Source organism: Pristiophorus japonicus, unplaced genomic scaffold (genome assembly GCF_044704955.1).
Source record: "Pristiophorus japonicus isolate sPriJap1 unplaced genomic scaffold, sPriJap1.hap1 HAP1_SCAFFOLD_113, whole genome shotgun sequence".
NCBI classification, from domain to species: Eukaryota; Metazoa; Chordata; class Chondrichthyes; family Pristiophoridae; genus Pristiophorus; species Pristiophorus japonicus.
Genome location: NW_027250788.1, coordinates 1,347,685 through 1,354,841, shown reverse-complemented (window position 1 = coordinate 1,354,841; position 7,157 = coordinate 1,347,685). Strand labels below are relative to the sequence as shown.

General features: G+C 49.8%; 1 non-coding gene across 1 annotated transcript; it reads left to right on the top strand.

Annotated features, from left to right (window-relative positions):
• Window positions 1-6,402: 6,402 nt before the first annotated feature.
• On the top strand, window positions 6,403-6,475 carry trnak-cuu (transfer RNA lysine (anticodon CUU)). Its single transcript has one exon. It is a non-coding gene; the product is annotated as a tRNA-Lys (tRNA).
• The last annotated feature ends 682 nt before the right edge of the window (window positions 6,476-7,157 follow it).

Genomic DNA, 7,157 nt, shown 5'->3' with positions numbered 1-7,157 from the left:
GGCTTAGCCGTAGCCATGGAACTGGACACTGGCGCCAGCCAATCCATCATGAGTAAAAAGATGTTTGAGAGATTGTGATGCAACAAGGCATTCAGTTCAGCCCTGAGACCCATCCACACGAAACTGAGAACATACACCAAAGAGCTTATCACTGTCCTGGGCAGCGCCATGGTCAAGGTCACCTACGAGGGCATGGTGCATGTACTGCCACTCTGGATTGTCCCGGGCGATGATCCCACAGTGCTTGGAAGAAGCTGGCTGGGCAAAATCCGCTGGAACTGGGATGACATCCGAGCGCTATCAAATGTCGATGAGGCCTCATGTATCCAGGTTCTAAAAAAGTTTCCTTCCCTTTTTGAGCCAGGATTTGGAAACTTTTCCGGGGAGAAGTTGCGGATCCACTTGGTCCCAGAGGCACGACCCATTCACCACAAGGCGCGAGCAGTACCTCACATGATGAGGAAGAGAGTGGAAATCGAGCTGGACAGGCTGCAAATCGAGGGCATCATCTCCCCAGTGGAATTCAACGAGTGGGCCAGCCCGATTGTTCCAGTACTCAAAAGTGATGGCACAGTCAGGATTTGCAGCGATTATAAAGTAACTATTAATCGTTTCTCGCTGCAGGACCAATACCCGCTACCTAAGGCAGATGACCTAATTGCGACGCTGGCAGGAGGCAAGACATTCACCAAGCTCGACCTGACTTCGGTTTACATGAAGCAGGAGCTGGAGGAGTCTTCGAAGGGCCTCACCTGCATCAACATGCACAAGGTACTGTTGATCTACAACAGATGCCCATTTGGAATTCGGTCGGCTGCAGCGATCTTCCAGATAACATGGAGAGCCTACTCAAGTCCATACCACGCACAGTGGTCTTTCAGGACGACATATTGGTCATGGGTCGGGACACCGCTGAGCACCTACAAAACCTGGAGGAGGTCCTCCAGCGACTGGATCGCAAAGGGCTGTGGCTGAAGAGGTTGAAATGTGTCTTCATGGCAACAGAAGTGGAGTATTTGGGGAGAAAGCAGAGGCTATCAGGAACGGGTCCAGGCCACAGAACGTCATGGAGCTGCGGCCGTTTCTGGGCCTCCTCAACTATTTTGGTCACTTCCTACCAGGGTTAAGCACACTTTTAGAGCTCCTACATGTGTTATTGCGGAATGGTGAAAACTGGGTATGGGGAGAAAGACAAGTAATTGCTTTTGAGAAAGCCAGAAACATTTTATGCTCCAACAAGCTGCTTGTATTGTATAACCGGTGTAAAAGACTTGTGCTAGCAAGTGACGCGTCGTTGTACGGATTCTGGTGTGTATTACAACAAGCTAACGTTGCGGGAAAGTTGCAACCTGTCGCCTATTATTCCAGGAGCTTGTCGAAGGCCGAGAGGGCCTACAGAATGATTGAAAAGAGGCATTAGTGTGTGTGTTGGTGGAAAAGAAAATGCATCCGTATCTGTTTGGCCTCAAATTTGAGCTGGAAACCGATCAGAAGCCCCTCACATCCCTGTTCACTGAAAACAAGGGGATAAATACTAATGCCTCAGTCCGCATACAAAGGTGGGCACGCGCGCTATCAGCCTATAACTATACCATCCGCCACAGGCCAGGCACCAAGAACTGTGCGAATGCTGTCAGTCGGCTACTATTGCCCATCACAGGGGTGGAAATGGTGCAGCCTGCAAACTTGTTGATGGTGGCGTAGCCCGCAGACGTGTTGATGGTCATGGAAGTGTTTAGAAATTATGAATCACCTGTCACAGCCCGCCAGATTAGGACTTGGAAAGCCAAGATTCTCTGCTGTCCCTAATAAAAAACTGTGTACCGCATGGGAGCTGGGCTAGCATCCCCGTTGAAATGCAAGAGCTAATCAAGCCGTTCCAGCGGCGAAAGGACGAGCTGTCCATTCAGGCAGATTGCCTGTTGTTGGGTAACCGCGGAGTGCTACCAAAAAAGGGCAGGGAGACATTCATCTTGGATCTCCACAGCACACACCCGGGTATAGTAATGATCAAAGCGATAGTCAGATTCCTCGTGTGGTGGCCCGGTATCGACTCTGGCTTAGAGTCCTGTGTATGGCAATGCAGCATATGTGCTCAGTTGAACAACGCGCCCAGAGAGGCACCACTAAGTTTGTGGTCCTGGCCCTCGAGACCATGGTCGAGAATCCATGTGGACTATGCGGGCCCGTTTCTCGGTAAAATGTTTCTGGTGGTGGTGGATGCTTTTTCAAAATGGCTTAAATGTGAAACAATGTTGGGAAGCACCACCACCGCCACCATTGAAAGCCTGAGGGCCATGTTTGCCACCCACGGACTGCCTGACCTACTGGTCATTGACAACGGTCCATGTTTCACCCGTGTCAAATTTAAATAATTCATGACCCGCATCGGGATCAAACATATCACCTCGGCCCCGTTTAAACCAGCCTCCAATGCGCAGGCAGAGTGGGCAGTACAAACCATCTGAATGACCCTGTATTTGCTAAACTATGGACATGGTCCCAAGTGGATCGCAGGCACGGTGAGAGCGAAAGAAGGGAATAGGGTGTTTGTCGTCAAACTGGACAATGGACAAATTTGCAGAAAGCAGCTGGACCAAACGAGGCTGCGGTTCACAGACTGCCCTGAACAACCCACAGCAGACAGCATCTTTTTCGAGCCCACAACACACACCCAAAGGATCAACGACATCACGCCGGACCAGGAAATCGAACCCATCACGCCCAACAGCCCAGCAAGGCCAGGATCACCCAGCAGCCCTGCATGGCTAACAACGCGCCAGCCCAGCGAGGGCACAGCCAACACACCAGAACAGACATTTGTACCGAGGCGGTCCACCAGGGAAAGAAAGGCTCCCGACCGCCTCCCCTTGTAAATAGTTTTCACTTTGACTTTGCGGGGAGTGATGGTGTGTATCTGTAAAGCATGCACTCCCATGTTCCGCCACCAGGGAGCTCATCCTCTGAAGTCCCAAGGGATCCCAACATCCCTTGGGAGCACGATATATAAGCCGGCCCCTGAGGCCTGTTCCTCACACTGGAATGTCTTATTAAAGACTGAGGTCACTGTTACTTTAATCTCCCTGTGTGCAGCCTCATCTGTGTGAGGAACACAATAGTGGTGAGCACCATCTTGAACCGCTGTAGTCCATGTGGTGAAGATGCTCCCACAGAGCTGTTAAGGAGGGAGTTCTAGGCTTTTAACCCAGTGACGATGAAGGAACGACCGATATATTTCGAAGTCGGATGGTGTGTGACTAAATCTAACAATGGCTGGTGTCACAGGCACCAAGCATTTTAAAGCAATGTCCTAAAATGCTGCGTGTAAAATGGGAAGGGATAATAATTCATGACTGACAAAGCCTGTTTAAAATGGGACTGTATAAAATTAATGTGAATATTTTTCTGCCAGGCAGGGTTTTGGAGGCAGATTTAATATTAACTTTCCAAAGGGAAATATAGTTAAAAAAGAAACATTTGCAGGGTGCTGGGGAATGGGTCTAATTGGAAATTTCTTTCACAGAACCAGCACAGGTAACAACATAAGAAATCAGAGCAGTCGTAGGCCATACGGCCCCTCAAGTCTGCTCCACCATTCAATAAGATCATGACTGATCGTTGATCTCAACTCCACTTTCCGCTCGATCTCCCGATCCATTGATTCCCCGAGACTCCAAAAATCTATCGAACGCAGCCTTGAATATATTCAGAGACTCAGCATCCACAGGCCTGTGGGGCCGAGAATTACACAGAATCATAACCCTCTGCGTGAAGAAATTCCTCCTCATCTCTGTCTTAAATGGCCGACCCCTTAACCTGAGACTGTGGCCCCTGGTTCGAGACACTCCAGCCCGGGGGAAACAACCTCTCAGCATCTACCCTGTCAATCCCCTTTCGAATATTGTGTGTTTCAATGAGATCACCTCTCATTCTTCTAAACTCCGGAGAGTATCGGCCCATTCTACACAATCTCTCAACTTAAGACAGTCCTCTCATCCCAGGAATCAATCTGGTGAATCTCTGTTGTACCACCTCCCAGGCAAATATTTCCTTCCTTAAATGAGGAAACCGAAACTGTGCGATGTACTCCAGGTGTGGTCTCACCAGGGCTCTGTACAATTGTAGCAAGACTTCCTTACTCTTGTACTGTGGGCTATATATTAGGTACTATGGGGTGAGTGCCCTGTTTTTTTGCTGATTCGATGGTTGTAAAAAAAGTTATTAAAATTTGACAGTTGCTCGGCAAACATATTTGTATTTCCTTAAGTGTACTCCTTACTCTTCAAGGGCTAGATTTTCCCCAAGCAGTTTTGTCGGCGCACTGACCTCAAGCGCACCGACATTGCGCGCTGGAAATGGCGCGGGGAAAAACTCGCCCCCTCCTGGCCGCTGTGTACAGTCCCCGGAGTCCTGGCGTGGTGTCGATGGTGAAGTGGGGGGCGGAGCCAAATGCCTGCACCGGAAATACTGCCGGCACCTTCGCGCATGGGCAGTAGGGAGAGAAAACTTGGCACTCTGCCATTTGTAAACAGTGTCAAACCCGATGAAAAGCACAGCAGCTTCTCAGCTTCTCCGGTCGCTTGGCGGGCTCTCCCCCCGTCCCTCCCCGATAAAACGCACAGCTCCAGCAGCTGCAACTTCTCCGGTCTACATGCTCACACTTCTCCGGTGTGTCTTCCCTCCCCTATCCCAGGGATACAGGGACCCAGTGTAATGGAGCCAAGTTTGCTGATGGCACAAAGATGGGTGGGAAAGTAAATTATGATACAGCAAAGGAAATCTCAATTCCGGAAGAACAATATGGAAAAGTACAGTGACCCCGACGTGATATAAACACGCAGCCTTCTGATCTGGAGTCAGACACACTACCGTTGCACCACGAGGTCTACAGTGCAGAGTGCTCATGTTTGTGTACATGAAGGTTCCTGAAACATAGTTTCATTTACCCTGCATTGGTGCAATGAAAGGGCTTTAAAATGCCCGGCCACTCCCACCGTGGGTCAGACAGCATCAGAAGCAGTGCCCACCTGTCACTCACCCTCTCACGCCCGCTTTCATCACCTGCTGCCCGCGGACTGCAGCAAATCCAGTTCATCATCATCATCGGCAGTCCCTCGAAGCGAGGATGACTTGCTTCCTCGCCAAAAAAGGATGAGTTCACAGGTGTTTCAATGGTGGACATAATATTCCAGGTCCCGAACTGCATGTTGAAGGGTGGAAGATGCCTGTGTGTGGATTTTTTTAACGTGTGGTGGCCGTTGCACCCCAGCCATCACACGGGCTTGACAGAGCGAGGTCTAGGTCCAGTGGCAAGGGTTATCCAAGATGACTGGAGACCAGCTCTGCTGCACGGACCCAGTGCCCCCACATATCGCAGTGTGGGCTGGCCCGTGCTGCCCCTGGGCCCCTGGCCCTGAACTCACGCCGCCCCTGGGCCCCTGGCCCTGAACTCACGCCGCCCCTGGGCCCCTGGCCCTGAACTCACGCCGCCCCTGGGCCCCGATCACATCCCTCCACAGTCTCTCACTGCTCTTGCTGTACCTGCCCACGCTCCAATCACCGACCTGGACTTTGATGACATCACTCTTCGCTGTCGGCACCCTCCTGCACCAGCTCGCGCTGTACCTTGCCGTGGTGCACCACCACGCTGCTCCCATGCCGCCGCTCACCGCTCCTTTTATGGCCCCGACCTGCCGCTGGTGTTCTCACGCAGGTCGGGGCCTCCACGCTGCTCCCAGCAAATCCAGTTACACGCCGTGTCACCGCCCAATTCTCAGCTGTGATTTTAAGCTGACTATATTTAAAGCTATCGCAAAGGCTGAAAGCAGTGTTCCCTGGTAGTCTAGTGGTTAGGATTTGGTGCTCTCACTGCCGTGGTCTGGGTTTGATTCCTGGTCAGGGAGAGCATTTTTACAGAGCAAGTTGACAAAAATAATTCAAGTCTGAGAGATACTGAATAATTGTTTCAATCATCATTAATCCACCCACATGTGTTGCACACTGATGGAAATACAAATATGTTTGCCGAGCGACTGTTGAATTTTAATAACTTTTTATACAACCGGAGAATCAGCAGAAAAACAGGATATTCGGCCCATAGTACCTAATATATCGCCCATAGTACAAGAGTAAGGAAGTCTTGCTCCAATTGTACAGGGCCCTGGTGAGACCACGCCTGGAGTACTGCGCACAGTTTTGGTCTCCTTATCTGAGGAAGGATACACTTGCCTGGGAGGTGGTACAACGGAGGTTCACCAGATTGATTCCTGGGATGAGAGGTCTGTCCTATGGTGAGAGATTGTGCAGAATATGCCGATACTCTCTGGAGTTTAGAAGAATGAGAGGTGATCTCATTGAAACAGACAATATTCTGAAGGGGATTGACAGAGTAAATGTTGAGGAGCCCGGCTAGCTCAGTCGGTAGAGCATGAGACTCTTAATCTCAGGGTCGTGGGTTCGAGCCCCACGTTGGGCGATTACTTTCCATTGAACTTTTATGTTGCTTTCGTGGGTAAATATCATTAATGAACCCATGATCTTCTTTTGCACAATGATAAAAATGCGAACTGAGGGAGAGTTGATAATTTCATCAAATAATGAAAGCTGTGCCTCAGACCGCTCGGACGTCCTTACTGTTAGATGCTCCAGTTACAAGTTGTTGCTCTGGAAAGTTTCAGACCGGGCACTTGTTCACGGCTGCTGGAAGGTCCAGTGACCGGGATAACCTCTCCCCCGGGGTTTTCCTGAGCCTGTGCTCGGTGTACGGGGAGCTTTGGTCCGGGTCCGAGGTAGCTTGCATCCCAGGGATGGACAATAACCCTCTGAGCTCTGGAACTGGGGAAAAGCGAATAATTAATGAGTTGTTTGTGGTTTCAAATGCAGCTTAGATCTGCTGGTGTAAACCGATAGTGTTGTTTCACAGAATGAATGAAATGCTGACAGGGACAGTCAAAACTTCAATAAGTGAACTTTAATAATTCATGAAACTTTAATCCTTGATGAAGTTTTATCCCCGATCTGATTTTACACAATCTGTATTTGAGGAGACTGATTTTAAATGTTCATTGCTCATGCAACAATGTATCCAAAACAGCTTTTCTTCAATTTTATTGCAGACAAGTTTTTGAGAAATAATATTTCTGCTCGGCTTGAACCAG